The following is a 15,132-nucleotide window of genomic DNA, read 5'->3' as shown; positions in this document are numbered from 1 at the left end:
TTTATGGAACTACTGTAAGGTTATTCTAGCTAGTATTTTGGTTGTTGTTTATATCTCCTAGGGGAAACAAGAGCTTAGAGTTTGCTAGTCTGTCATTTTGCTCAAGTATGTAGATTTTCAATCCTTTCTCAATGACATTCACTCAGCCTTTGTGAGAGCCATTTACCTCATTTCCAAAGTAGATATGTTAATTTCTAACTTTCAGTCTCTTGTGAATATCAGTTTAGCTGGATATGTAAGTTATTATCAAAGGGCTTGGTATATTGTAGGCCTTCAGTGCATCATAACAATAACTTTAATTATATTATTATTTTGAAATAACAGTTTGGAGAGTGATATTATATTATTTCACTACCAATATCATGAGAGACTTGAGGGAATGATGAGGGAAAACCTCTGCAGTATGCTAATTCTAGGTTACATTTTGTCTCATGGAAAGCACAGAACTCTTACTTACCTTATCCTAAGTTGATAGATGCTTTGTATAAGTCTGAGTTAGAGAATGAATTTATAATCTGATTTCCACTAAGAAGCTCTTCTAGGTTGGCAGGTTGCCATGGCATCCAGACCCAAAATGATGGACCCCATTTGTCTGCTGGAAAGTGTCAAGGTGCTTTCAGTGAACCAAAAATCTCTGCAGATTCTTGGTGAGATTTCATTGCCAGTGCTGGTGGTGGCCATTGTAGGGCAGTATCATACAGGCAAATCATACTTTATGAACCATCTTGCAGGTCAGAATCATGGTGAGTGTTGTACTGGGTCAAGGACCAATTGCTTGATTCTAGCTAATACCTCAGCTTCTTAATTTTTGTCCTGATCTTGTGTAGGGAGAACCAAACTTCTCTTAACAAATCAACTTTCCACTCCTATTTCTCACTGCTAAACCACTGTCTTACTGTAATTCATTATCATATTGTATGTTTTATTCCTGTAAAGCAAAATTTCTCCTACCAATTCTCACAATCCTACCTTATTTTACATGCTTAAGCACTGGACTCTTGCAATTGTGTCTACTCGCTCTTGAAACACATTTTGCTTTTTTATGGACTATACTCATCAACATATAAATGTGTTCAAATGTCTATAATCTTAAAAATATTTCCTGTATTTCATATACTACTGTGGCTAACACCTCTCCCCACTTTTGAAAAATTTGTCTGACAAAAAATATAATCTTGGTATTTTTCCCACCTTTTTCTCTTCCCATGTCTGTCTTCAGTCCATTTCTCTCTGGCTTTGAACCTCACCATTCTTTCAAGATACTCTTGTTATGGTTATCAGTGACTTCCATTTTGTCTGATTCATGGATTCCCCTTTGCCTCTATGTTGAGCCCTTGTTTGGTATCTTTATCACAATTAATGTTCCTTCCTCCTTGAAACAGATGACACACAAATTAGGACATTCTTGAGGAAATGGAGAAAGCACCAACTCGTATGCTGGGATACTGACATTCCAATAGATCTGACTCTGTAGCCCCTTGGTTGTTTAGATTATCTGCTCTAACTGAATGCTGCTTTCTCCCCTCTCCTCACAGGGTTTCCTCTAGGCTCTACAGTGCAGTCTGAAACCAAGGGCATCTGGATGTGGTGTGTGCCTCACCCACGCAAGCCAAATTGTACTCTGGTGGTCCTTCTGGACACTTAGTGCCTGGGGGATGTGTGAATGGTAAAGCAGAAATTCACAATTAAATCCTTTTTATTCTGGATTTTCCCCTTATCTCTCCATGGTCCTAGAAATTTTACTGCTTTTATCTGTAAAATCTAGAAATCAATTATAGTAAATAAGGCAAACTATGTTTTGTTTGAATCTCACTTCTAGGTAAGTTATCATAGTGTCTTAGATAAATTCTTTTATTTCTTGGCACTGTTTGGATGACTTGATTACATTTCGTAAGTCATTATTGAACGGCTGAGTTCCAGGCCTTTGGACTTAGCATTGTAGATATCAGTGACCAAAGTATATGTCCTGCCCTAAAAGAGTCTTTAGTTCAAGTGACAAGACATTATCTGCAGTCAGATTTAATACCATGTAATTGGGAAAGAAGCAGGCTGGAGAGAAGAAGAAATTACATTGCATTGCAATCCCCAATTTCTTGGAATTTCATGGGAGCTCCATGGCTGGATTGGCTTTTTTGAGTTATCCTGATTTTGGGACAGGGGTGCTGATACATTTTTGAAGAGCTGCTCCAGAAGCCTTTCTAATTAAGAGGGCTGACACCTGAAGACTGTCTTCCACCAGCACTCCCAACAGCTGGGGGAATAAGTCCTTCAGTTTTGAAAGGCAATCCAGGCAGCACCTTACTGGTTTTGAGAACTTACAGTTAAGAATAACTAAGAAAGAGGAGAAGTATCAATCTGTGAGTGAGGAAAAATTTCTGATTCACCTTCTTAGCTACAAGGTGAAGAGTGTATTTGAGGGTTGGATTTAAGAGACGGGTTTACATTTTCTATGATGAAGTTCATCAACTACTCACAGAGTGTTCTGGAAATCTGTGAGACACCTCTGAATGTGCAAGTTCTATAAAAGTAAGTTTTTGTCCTACAAGAAACAATTTAAAATGGATTTTTGGTGTTTTAGCTTTCTGCTAATGGGTGAAATGAGCTATTCCTCCTTTCCCCGTTTTGAGATTTATTTGGAAATAGTACCTACATTTTTATAGCTCTCTTTTTTCTCAACAGGAGTTAGAAAGTCTGCTTATTTTTAAAGCCATATATCAAACAATGATATAATCTTGCTGTTGAAATAATTGTTTGTCATAAATGCTACTTCTTCTTATCCTAAATGATTATTTTTAAAAACTGGGTTTTGGGGAAATAAAGTAATGAATAGACCCTTATCCCCCCAAACTCCCATTTAGAATCTTCTGAACATAAACCACAGTTTTTGCATTTACACTGGGAGCAACTTTACATGCCATTTATAATAAAAAAAAAAAAAAACTATTTCCAGTTTATGCCATTATTTAGACAATGCTATGATTTATACAACTTAGCCTGGGCTTTAGGGCCCTTGATTAGGCTGCATGAAACTCACCTTAACTTCTCCACTTGCCCTCTGCCCTCAAATGACTCTGTTCTAACTACAAGACCCCTGTCTTCTCACATCTCTAATTTTGTTTCTCTGGGTTTTCCTGTCTATGGGATCACCTTCATTTCTTCAGTTCCACATTTACCAGTTCTTTAATATTCAGCTCAAGACATTGAGGAAGCTTTCAGATCACATATTCTTTCTCCAAATTTCATAGCTCTGTTCTTCCTTGATAGACTTCTAAATTTTAGTTTAGTGTTATAGCTATAGGTTTCACTGCTTATATACATTACTGAGAGTAAGCCTTTTACAGATACTTCTATCTTTGTTGCACTTACTGTTATGGATGTTTGTCCACTGTTTTGAAATAATCATGTTGAAAGAAATTTTCATTTTTAGCATTGCTTTTTTAAAATCTAAGAACAGTGGGGGATATTTAGTAGCTTCCTGCAATTATTTATTGATTGCATATAATTTAAATACCCAGTTATGCCAACTATGGTATATTTTATATGGACTCTGATTAATAAATATATGCAGAATGAATAAGTGCCCACACTCATCACTGAATTCCTAATTACACAACAGGTACTGTATTAGTTTTTCTGTATATGTTATTTTACTTTATCCAATTGAGGAAAAAGAAAGCACCTTGAACACTAGAATCCTTTTATATATGAAAAATTTGCAAACAGAAGAAATGTCTCTGTAATTGTCAAAGTTGATATCTGCATTTACATCTGTCTTCAATTTCTTTGCATGGTGAGTATGTTAGCTGAAATAATAAATGAAACCATGATTGAAGAAGTGTACAGATGAAGTTCTAATGTAGGGGTAAACTTCTAACTCTCTTGTTCTAATGTGCTTTCTAGGATGAGTCTAAGAAGGATTCATGGATCTTTGCCCTGGCCGTGGTTCTCTGCAGTAGCTTTGTCTAGAACAGCATGAGCAGCATCAACCACCAGGCCCTGGAGCATCTGCAGTATCCTTCCAGGTCCTGAACCACCATGTTTCACTGAATTCATGGGAATGAGGATAGAGTCAGTCTCTCCTTTCCTGTCATTTAGTTTTCTTGGGTGGAGCAGAGGGGACCCATGGCAAAAGAGTGTGTTTATAATATTTTTATACTAGAGAAATGTGGGAATTATTGGTAGTGAGTTTCTTTTCCCTAACCAAATGTTAGTTATGCGACAGAGCTTGCAAAACATCAGGGCAAAGTCCTCTCAAACACCTGATAGTGTAGAAGATTCCACAGAATTTGTGAATTTCTTTCCAGACTTTATCTGGACTGTATGGGATTTCACCCTGGAGCTGCAGTTATGTGGTCAGCCTATCACAGAAGATGAGTACTTGGAGAATGCCCTGAAGCTGATTCCAGGTATCAGAGTATGGCCTGGGCAGTGTACGGTCCAATAGAGTGTGGGATCTACTAAACAATATCCCTCATCTCTGTGATTGCATTTGTATTTGAGACTAAATCAAAGTCTGTGGAAATGGTGGCTGGAAAGTGGGTTGCAAAGATCTAGGGGCTACAGTTGAAGTTTACTCAAGAAAAGTTAAGTGTAAAGTGAAATTACTCAAAACCAATTTGTTTTTTATACATCTTTAAATTTAGCATCCAGATTTACATGGGTGATGAAACATTCTAAATACTGGACACTGTGTTTCCTGTTCCATCAATTTTTCTCTGTTGAAGAAAACAACTAATCAGCTAATTGTTAGACATGAAACTGCAGTGAAAAGCTTATCTAATGAACAAAATATAGATTTCACATATTATTCTTTTCAAAGAGGGCTAGAAAACTTTCTAATCCTGTATAATTATATCATCTACAAAATGACTGTATGTTCTAAATAAACCTGAAGAAGTGACTGTCTTTACAATCTATGCCTTTTCAATAATACTGACAATTATTAGAATATTCATTTTACCTTCCACATCATAGCTTTCTCCTAATTCCCACAAGTTTACCCATGAATTAATTACAAGGTAAAAAATTATTTTCATGGGTTACATTTCCAAGGATGTGTGTCTATTGAAACCTTGAGAGAAATATCAATCTCAATTTAGTCATTCTTCTTTTCACGTTTCTATTTATGATTTCTCAAAACAGCTATTAAGAAATTGGCTGGCAGTAGAGGACCAGATATAAACATTTACCTCAAAGATTTTATAGATTAGTGGTGATACCTTAAAATTAAATTTCAGGTACATTTATACTTCAGAGGTTTTTACTAATAAATACATAACACTGCATCAATTATTTTTAGCATCAAAACAGTTTTTCTTAAATAATGAGGATGTCATTCCTAATATTCCAATTACTGTCCATGATCCCTTGTTTGTAGCTCTCATTTTTGGTTCCACAGCTCAATTCCTACATGAGGTTGAGTTGAGCAGAAAGTTTCATGTGACCTTTCATCCTTTTAGCTGCTAGTTAAGCAAACACATCATAGACAACCACTCTACTATGCGCATGTCTGGAGAGACCAGCCATAGGTTTCCTTTACGGGATCAGATGTCTCCCTAAATTTCTCTGCAGTTATATCATTGGTATAAGTCTGATGTGCAAAGAAGTATTGAATGTCTATGTTAAAAGAGTTCTATGTGTAGAAATGGCAAAGACACACAAATCCCTGCCATGAACACCTGTAATCCCCTCGCCTCAAGTCTCTACACACTCTAATCCCTGTTTTTCTGTCCCTCAGGGAAGAATCCCAAAGCCCAAACATCCAATCTACCCAGAGACTGCATCAGGCATTTATTTCCAAGATGGAAGTGTTTTGTCTTTGACTGGCCAACATAGGAAAAAAAAATTCTAGCCAATATTGGGATGGTATCTGAAGACCAACTGGATCCTAAATTCCAGGAGCAAACAAAAAATTTCTGTTCTTACATCTTCACTGATGCAAGGACCAAGACCCTCACAGAAGGAATCATGGTCACTGGGAAAGGTGAGTCTCTTTTTCCCATTTCCATGGGGACTGCTATGTGTTGAATATTTTATATAATGTGCTTTCTAGTATTTTTGTTTGATTCTATAAAGGATTCTGATTTTACAGACTTTTATACTCCATGAAGAAACCTGTATACTTTATAATTATCTCACTTTGGGGGATTTACAAATTCCTTCCCCAAATTGCAACTTTTGTCAATGATATCGGTGACTCCCACTTATCTGAAAACATCCTCCACTTAGAATATAATCACTCTATTGGTGTAAAAACAGAATACTGCATGTTTTCAAAGGAAGTCCTATACAATAAGTGTTCTTCACAAGGAGAATTCAAAAGATATTTTGAGAATTTAGAGTGGTCCAAAAATAAATATTAGCCCATAAATCACTGAAAATACATTCAAAGCCTCAGAATTAGGAATAAATTAAACATGGTACACTTTGCCTCATCAGTCTATCTATGTAATCTATATTGCTTTCAATTTTTAAAATGAGAAACTGTATTTTCCAGATAGCCCCTAATATGTTAGATAGAAGTAGATATTAACTTTTTTAGTCCTGTGGCCTGGAAAACCATAAAAATGAAGAGTCAGTAAGAAAATGAAGGTGATAATAGTAGAAGGAGGTAGGGGTGCGTGTGTGTGTTTGTGTGTGTGCATGTCTATATGACCCTAGAAGCATAGTCTCAGAATCCTGGAGACATTGACTGATAACTTGATATTTAGCCCCTAAATTTCCTGGCTTCTTCAGGGCTGAGGACTCTGGTTGTGACCTACCTGGATACTATCAATAGTGGAGCAGTACCTCGCTTGGAGAACGCAGTGACAACTCTGACCCAGCTGGAGAACTCAGCTGCCATTCAGAAGGCAGACAACCACTACAGCGAGCAGATAGCCCAGCGAGTTAGCTTCCCCACAGACATGCTGCAGGAGCTGCTGGAAGCGCATGCTGCCTGTGAGAGGGAAGCCCCTGCAGTCTTCATGGAGCACTCCTTCAAGGAAGACAAGCAGGAGTTCAAGAGGAACCTTGTGGTAATCTGTCTTAGTATTTACTTTATGTCGCCTCCCTTTGAAGAATGAAGCCTAGAAGTGTTGTTACCGGTCCCATGGCTCATCTCTCACTCAAGGATAAAGTAGTCCATGTTCTCATGAGGGACAGAGTTTCAAAGGACTACATTTCCTTCTTTTTTGACTGCCAGAACTCAGGCAGTTTATCTGGAACTCCCTTTGACCTTCAATGAAAAATCAGTATAGATATCCTCTTGAAATAAATACTTCTGTGGATTCCAAGCCTGTCCAGAACACCCAAGACATTCTTTAGCTGGCTTCTTTTTCTGTGAACACACTCCTATGGCTGGGAACCAAAATTTCTCTTTTCAGATCCACATCTCAGGCCACTTTCAGCTTAGGTTGCTCCTTGTTGTATCTATCATTGAAGACAGAATCACTGAATGTGGCAGCTTCAAGGAACCAGAGAGATTAGGTAATGCAACTCCAACAGCTCAGATGAAATACCCAAAGGAGGTTAGGGAACTTCCCCATGGTCTTCCAGAGTTTTCAGAGCTGTGAATAAATCAAATCTTGTGACTGCTGTTTTATTACATGTCCTCCAACAGAATACTTTTCTCATGAGGAACACAGTTAGACCAATTCTTCTACCAGATCCTTTGGAAATTTACTTCCTCTGTTCCTTGCTTCTGGTGACAGCCCTCTATCTTTCTTCCCTCTAGGAAATCATAAAGAATAAGAAAGATGATTTCTTGATGCAGAATGAAGAGACATCAATCAAATATTGCCAGACTAAACTTGATCAGCTTTCAAAGACTCTAATAAAAAGTATCTCAGCAGGAACTTTCTCTGTTCCTGGAGGTCATGAACTCTACAGGAAAGCAAAGGAAATTATTGAAAAGGAATATTACCAAGTGCCCATGAAAGGAGTGAAGGTGAGGAATAAGGGAAACATGGGGAACCTACAGAATACTCAAAGGAGTCTCCTGAAAATCTGAGAGTGCAGCTCCATGCATGTATAAAGAGAGTGTATGGGGCCATTCAAACAGCTGTGGCTTTTAAGGTTCACTGCATGCTATTTATTCCTGAAGAGAGTACAAATGTCAACTCCCAAACATGAGTACAGATTTCTTAAATCCACAAGAGACAGAAAAGAAATTATTCATTTTTTTTTACTCAACAACATATTTGACGAGTTGAGCACTGATAATTTACAAGTCAGTCTTTGTACACAAGGATGATCACAAGTGAGACAGGAAGTCAACTACATAGGCAAGCTATAACACTCAGGAAAGAGCTACTTAAGTGTTAGAAACAAATATAATAATAATAATAATAATAATAATAATAATAATAATAATAATAATAATAATAATAATAATAATAATAATAAATTATGATAATAATGATAATGATAATAATGATAATAATAATAAACAATAATAATGCAACTAATATATATTGAACTGTTGTTTCCTATAGCCAAAATGTTAAGCTCTTTCCCTAGACTCTTTAACTTAATCTTTCAAATAGCATTAAGAAGCATCTACATTATCAACATTTTAAAGATCTCAACTGAGAAGCATAGGCAGGTTAAAATAAGTTGTCTAAATTTATAACCAGCTAGTGGCAGAGGAGAACATCAGCACAATTTTGAGGCACTATTTCACACTGGGAAAGCAGATATGTAAAAGCACCAGAGATTTGGGGTTTGTAGAACTGAACATGATTCTGATAGCCTGGATTCTAGAGTGGGGAGAAGGAAGTAGCACTGGGCAAGAGACTGGAGAGAGACAGGTCACTCTAAGGGCTTGGACTCATTGTAAGTAACCACTGTGGAACTTTAAACTTGAAGCAAAAGTTACATGGACTTAGTTGTCTTTGCATCACTAATTTCCCTATTGGAAATCTAATTTCTGTGCTTCTCCTTGGTTCCTCAGGCAAATGAGTTCCTCCAGAGGTTTCTGCAGTCCCAGATGGCACTAGAGAAATCCTGCAGGCAGATAAAGCCCTCACTGATGGGGAGAAGCCCAAAGCAGGTACAGGGTAGGGCTGGGCTCACAGTGGGATGTGTATGTTCTTGCAGTGCCCTCTGACAGGTGTGAGAGCAAAACTTTTCCAATACCGGAGCTTCCTTCCTTCCTGTGGAACAACCTTGCTGCATCTGGAAACAGCAAAGGGAACTGTGGTTGGACGCCAGACAGGCAGAGCCTTTTCTCTCACATTCTGAAGTGTGTTCTCAATGGTGTGGACATGGGGTTTTGGGGGAGGACTTCAGAGATTTCCTACCTCTCTCTTTAATTTGGTTTGGCCTCTGAGCTCAGGAGGGTGGAGGTCAATCCTTGCCTATTTTTTCCCTCTCTAATACCTTCCTGGGGCAGAAGACTGGACCTGGAAGGAGACAGCTGAGAAGGAACAGGAGCTGCTGAATCAGAAACTGCAGGAGCAGAAGCAGCAGGTGGAGGCTCAGAAGAGAAGTCTCCAGAAACACATAGTTCAGATGATGGAGAAGATGGTGAGAGAAAAAGAAAACCTGCTGAGAGAGCCAAACAAGATATTGGAGCATCAGCTGAAGGTGAATCAGGCTGTGGCAGTAGTAGAGCTTGATAGCTTTGCCCAGGTACCCCAGGAAGGGATGGGTGAAGGTTACAGCATGGTCATGCAGAGATCACAAGTGCATCTACTGCTTGTGATTTATTAAAACCCTGAAGCCTTTGAATCTTTCCAAAACCTGTAAACTTGGCTCTGTAAGTAGACTTTGGAGAGTTCAGGATGAGTATTCCCCCCTCTACTCCAAGCCCTCAGAGAATATAAATAGGGTTGAATAGCCATTTAGAGAATTTTAAAATGATCTCACAGGGCTTGATTGAACAGATATTCCAATTATTTGTGTTTAATATGAACAACAACTAGTACGCTCTACCAAAGTCACTACCTTTTACCAGGAGACCTGCTCAGCCCAAGGCCCTGAGGTAGATCTGTTCTGACATAAAACTACCAGAAATGTCCGGACTTAAAAACACATAGAAATGATAGATTTTACACTTGCTGCATTGCCTCCAGGTGTGGACAGATCCCCAAGCTATCATGTGGCTTGGAGGGATTTCTCTCATTGTTCATCTGAACATGATTTATAAGAGATTTCTATAATTTAGGGGCCATGTGTTTATAACAGATTTCTATAATATGGGTGACAGTGTCATCCTGAGTGGGACTGAGAATTAGTGCAGTCAGACCAAGGCTACCTCTCATTTGCATTTTTTGACTGGAAAATATTACATTTGTCCTCATGTCAGGCTTAGCCTCCTGGCAAAACCCTAAGGTATATGAATATTATTAAGGCTGTAAACTACACTTCTTAATATTTCGATCCAAACCAGGAAATATTCCTTGTTACAAGAGTCTCCTTTCATGATTAAGAGAGAACAATTTTAGGAATAAAACAAAGATAGTCTGACAAAGTTTCAAAGTTTGACAAAATGTAATCATTGAAAAAATGGGGGATTTAAAAAGTTTTACTTCCTTCCTCATTTTTTTTTTTTTAGGTCCAAGAAGATCTGTGTACTGAAGGATTTAGAAAGAAATGTGAGGAGTTGAGAACAGAGATAAATCATTTGGGAGAGAGAATTGTTGATACTAAAAATGATGATAGTTCCTTGCTTGCACAAGCCTTGGACAACCTTGGCAAAAGAATCGCTTCGTTATTGCCTGCCCCAGCTAACATTCTTGGTAATGTTATGAAAGTAGTGAGCTCACTATTTAAAAAGAAGTAGCTCTCCTTGTAAAGAAATCAGATATATAATATAATATACATGTATGTTCTCTGGCCTATTTCTGATATGCATGCTTTTCACTTTCATCCAGCAATGCTTTAAATATAAAAAGTGATTTCTAGAGAATACTGATGCCTGGCCCATATTAGATAGAATAAATGCATGGACACTTTTATATAGTGTGTTCAGTTTTAGGAAATATATATGTGTGCAAAATAATATATATGTGTATGTACATATATAAAAGAGTTTCACTGAGGCTTCACTTCTAATGGCAAAAGATTGGAAACCACTTAATGCTCAATTATGTAATTTGGTAATATATATTTTGCATGTATTTATACTAGAATTCTATGTTGCTAGTAAATAGATAGTGGAGCTCTATTTGTATAAATATAGAACAATCTGGAAGATAGAATGTAGAGTGAAAAAATGAGGCACAAAACAGTTTGTATAATGTGTTCACCGTAAAAAAAAAAAGGCAATTATTTTGGGCACTCATACACATGTATGTATAGTACATTTCTGGAAGATTCATTAGAAATTGGTATCATTGGTTCTTCCTGGAGAAGACATCTTGACATCAGGGATGGAAAGGACACATGCTTTTCATTATATACTCTATATTTTCAATTTTGCAAAGTTAGCTTGTGTTATTTCTCGAATAACAAAGAAAACAAACTACAATACTAATAATTAAAATAGTAAATGGAATGTGAATAAATGGAATTGCTCATTGCTTCCAGAAATGACATTAGCCTGCTTAATGAGGGGTCTAAGACTAAGATCAGAATACTAGAAAATAACGTTTGCATCTTAATCTTGTTTTTGCTTTGGCCTTGGTATTTAATCCCTTACATTTGCTTCAAAAAAAAGGTATGAACTTTCCTGTTACCCCTTGAAATCTCAACAACAGTAAACTTACTTCATAGGTTTCAATTACACTTTTACAGTGTTTAGAAACAAATTACTAAACACTAAGAATATTCACTGGTGAGAGGAATTCCCATCATCCTTAAGTTCAGTGATGGCTTCTTTGCTGAAGGCAAGTACAGAAGGGGTGATGCACCACTGCAGAAATGGATGCCTTGATAGTAATGGGGAATGAAAAACCCAGACACACAGAGGCCAGGTGTTGGCATTTAAACATCAGAATTCAAGTACATACAATAAGAGTAATGAGCATCGTGGTTTGTCTTAGCTCAGGCTGCTATAACAAATTACCATAGACTGTGTGGCATACAAAACAAACATTTATTTCTCCCAGTTCTGGAGGCTGTAAGTCCAAAAGCACTGTGCCAGCACTGTTATTTTCTTGGTAAGGGTCCTCTTACAGCTTTACAGATGACAAGGTTCTTACTGTGTCCTAGCATGTTGAAGAGAGAGAGACAGAGAGAGAGAGAGAGAGACAGAGAGAATGAATCTCATGATTCTTTGTTATACAGGCACTAATTAGATTCATGAAGGCCCCACACTCATTATCTAATCCCTCCCAAACCCCATTTCCAAGCACATTGGGACATTGGTATTTGGGGTTTCCTCAAATGGATTTTGAAGAACACATTCAAACATTCAGTCTATAATTTGGTTGGAGTGGCAGCCAGCAGACCTGACCAGAGGAAATTCTGAAGATGGCAAATAAAACAAGGTGTCTGTAGAGAAAAAAAGAATGGGGAGGAAACCATTGGAATCAAGGATATTTATAGGAAGCTGAGAGGTAACATTGATAAAAGGTTATAATCCATAGCCTTGGTCTAAACCAATTTCAGATGATGGAACTATCACCTGGAGGGGAGGGCAGGATCCCAGGAGAGAGGACCTTGCAACTCTGGGATGAGGATAAATGATAATGATTTTCACAGTGCCTCTCCTAGGGGACCTCTGGAAATGTACTTGGATCCATATGCTGGGAAATGAGAATGCCCAAATACTTCAAGGACTCTCAGAATCAGGATCCAAGCTAGGAGTGATGCTCAGATCCTGAAAAGACATCACAGTCTCCCTGTTAGAGGTACATGACATCCTGGTATGAACACAGTCTTGGCCCAGGTGCAACTAACTCAGTCTAGTATTTTTTTCAAATAAAAGTATAGTTCGTCTGAAGACAGACACCATTTTATATATATATATATTTTCTTTACATCTTCATAGTGTATGTTTAGGCACAGAGGGTACTTAGTAAGAAACTTCTGTAAAAACAAAAAGCTGACACATGTGTGATTGTTTTCAATTGCCAGAATTCCATGATCACACCAAACCTCTGAGATAATAGATTGTTTGGATTTTAGATATTAGATTAAGGTCTCTAATTTGACTTAAGGACCAGAGGAGCAGAAGAAACTCTTTCGGTACAGTTTCCCCCTCTGTGACCTTATTCACCACAGTCTCAGTATCTCTGCGAGGATGTTAACTCATCTCCACTGGAGAATTTAAATGACTCCGTCTAGTCGTGGCTTCAAGTGTTCAGAAGGAAGAATGAATGGCTTTGCCTTTTAAAGAAGAAACCATATAGTAATGAATATGTGACCAATGCATCATGGGGTTTAATGGAAAAGTAAACTATTCTACAGAAATATCTGTATATCTGTTCCCACTGAGAGCTTGACTTAAGCAGATGTTCTAATCCCTTGGACTAGACACACCCTGCATTGAAGAGCAAAGAGAAGCCTTGTCTTTTTTAGATTCGACAAACAAGTGATATCACACTGTACTTGTCTTTCTCTGACCTATCTCACTTAGCATAATGTGCTCAAGGTCCATTGATGTTGCAAATGGCAGGATATCCTCCTTCCTTGTGACTGAATAATATTCCCTTGTGTATATGTATATGTGCCACATCTTTTGTATCCATTCATGTGTTGGCATTTAGGTTGCTTTCATTTCTTGGCTACTGTGGTTAATGCTGCAATAAACTTGAGTGCAGATATCTCTTTGAAATACTGTTTCTATTTTCTTTCAATAAAAAATAATAAAACTGACAATGGTCACTTAGAAAAATAAAAAGGCTTTAAAAAGTAGTTAACAATTTTTTCACACATCTATTCTAATCCTCATTAAGGAATGCTTGGTTCTAATTATTTACATTGTTTGTTAAATTCTTATGTCCTCCCTGCCATTGTTCTGGATTATGTAAAGAGAGAAAAGCAAAGATCTTGTTCTCATGCAGCTTACACTGTGTATGGGCCTTACATAATGTTATTTAGGCAGAAATAAATATTGTAATTATAAACATGTATATATATATGTGTGTGTATATAGATGTGTGTGTGTATATAGATATGTGTATGTGTATTTATGTGTATGTGTGTGTGTATATATATAAATATTTTATGTGTAGTGATCAAGAATCTAAGTTGCAACCAAATAGTCATTTTTTAAGTTTGGTTTCAACCTAGTGCATCTTGCCTGGAGATATAATTGTGTATTATAGAGCCCTAAGGTCCAAATATGGTAACTTTAAAGTAAGGTAAACCTAGAGTGCATGGTGATTGAAACAATGAATAAATAGATTAATGTTTGGATGTATGAATAAGTGTGACATTTGTTTATTATTTCAAAGGGTAATAAATATCCCTCTTATTACCTATAGGCCAAAATGTAAAGGCTTTGGTTTAGAATTTTGTGTTTTTTGAACTCTATTCCTTTATCACCTGTACAAATTATTATGTTTAAACAAACTAAAGTGGATTCTGTTTCTATAACTGTACTAGGACTGATATGACAACTCTGGAATATTCTTCCTTGTGTCTCTTTTTCCATGGAAGTGTGGTTGTGCCACTCAACAGTGTTATTTGGATGGAATTCCTTTTACTTCAGATAATGTGATCTTATTCCTTAACCACTTTTCTGTGGACAGTGGTCCCAGGCTGCATTGAATATGGTGCTCACTCTTAGCCCAGGAAACAGTCCCTGGTAAAACATGAATAATGAATTCCTCCCCTGATATATTTGGTCTAAGGCCCCAATCTCTCTCTGCCCCTGCTGACTGTCCATTAATATAGAAAATGCAATCAAGTTCTATTTCCCTCTCACTTAAAGTACCTAATTATTTTATTTTGATGAAATATGCGCAACTATTTACTATTTTAACTACTTAAAGTGTACAATATAGTGGAATTAAGTATATTCACATAGATGTTACAATCATCATCACTATCTACCTCCAACCCATTGCATCATGCTCAGCTGAAACTCTGTATCCAATAAACAAGTCTCCATTTCCCTCTCCCCAAGCTCCTGGTAAGTGTGAGTAAACTTTCTGTTTCTATGAATTTAACTACCCTGGATACCTCATAAAAATGACATCATATAGTATTTTTCTTTTTGTGACTGTCTTATTTCAGTTAGCATAATGTCCTCAGGTTTAT

General features: G+C 37.2%; 1 protein-coding gene and 1 pseudogene; both read left to right on the top strand.

Moving 5' to 3' along the window:
- LOC135320668 (putative N-acetylated-alpha-linked acidic dipeptidase) overlaps positions 1–15,132 on the top strand; it is a 498,181-nt gene that overhangs the window by 325,297 nt on the left and 157,752 nt on the right.
- On the top strand, positions 552–10,899 carry LOC135320703 (guanylate-binding protein 6-like; annotated as a pseudogene).

The sequence above is a fragment of the Camelus dromedarius genome, unplaced genomic scaffold, assembly GCF_036321535.1.
Source record: "Camelus dromedarius isolate mCamDro1 unplaced genomic scaffold, mCamDro1.pat HAP1_SCAFFOLD_114, whole genome shotgun sequence".
In the NCBI taxonomy this organism is placed as follows: domain Eukaryota; kingdom Metazoa; phylum Chordata; class Mammalia; order Artiodactyla; family Camelidae; genus Camelus; species Camelus dromedarius.
The sequence above is the reverse complement of the archived record's forward strand: the minus strand, read 5'-3'. Positions and strand labels throughout refer to the sequence as shown.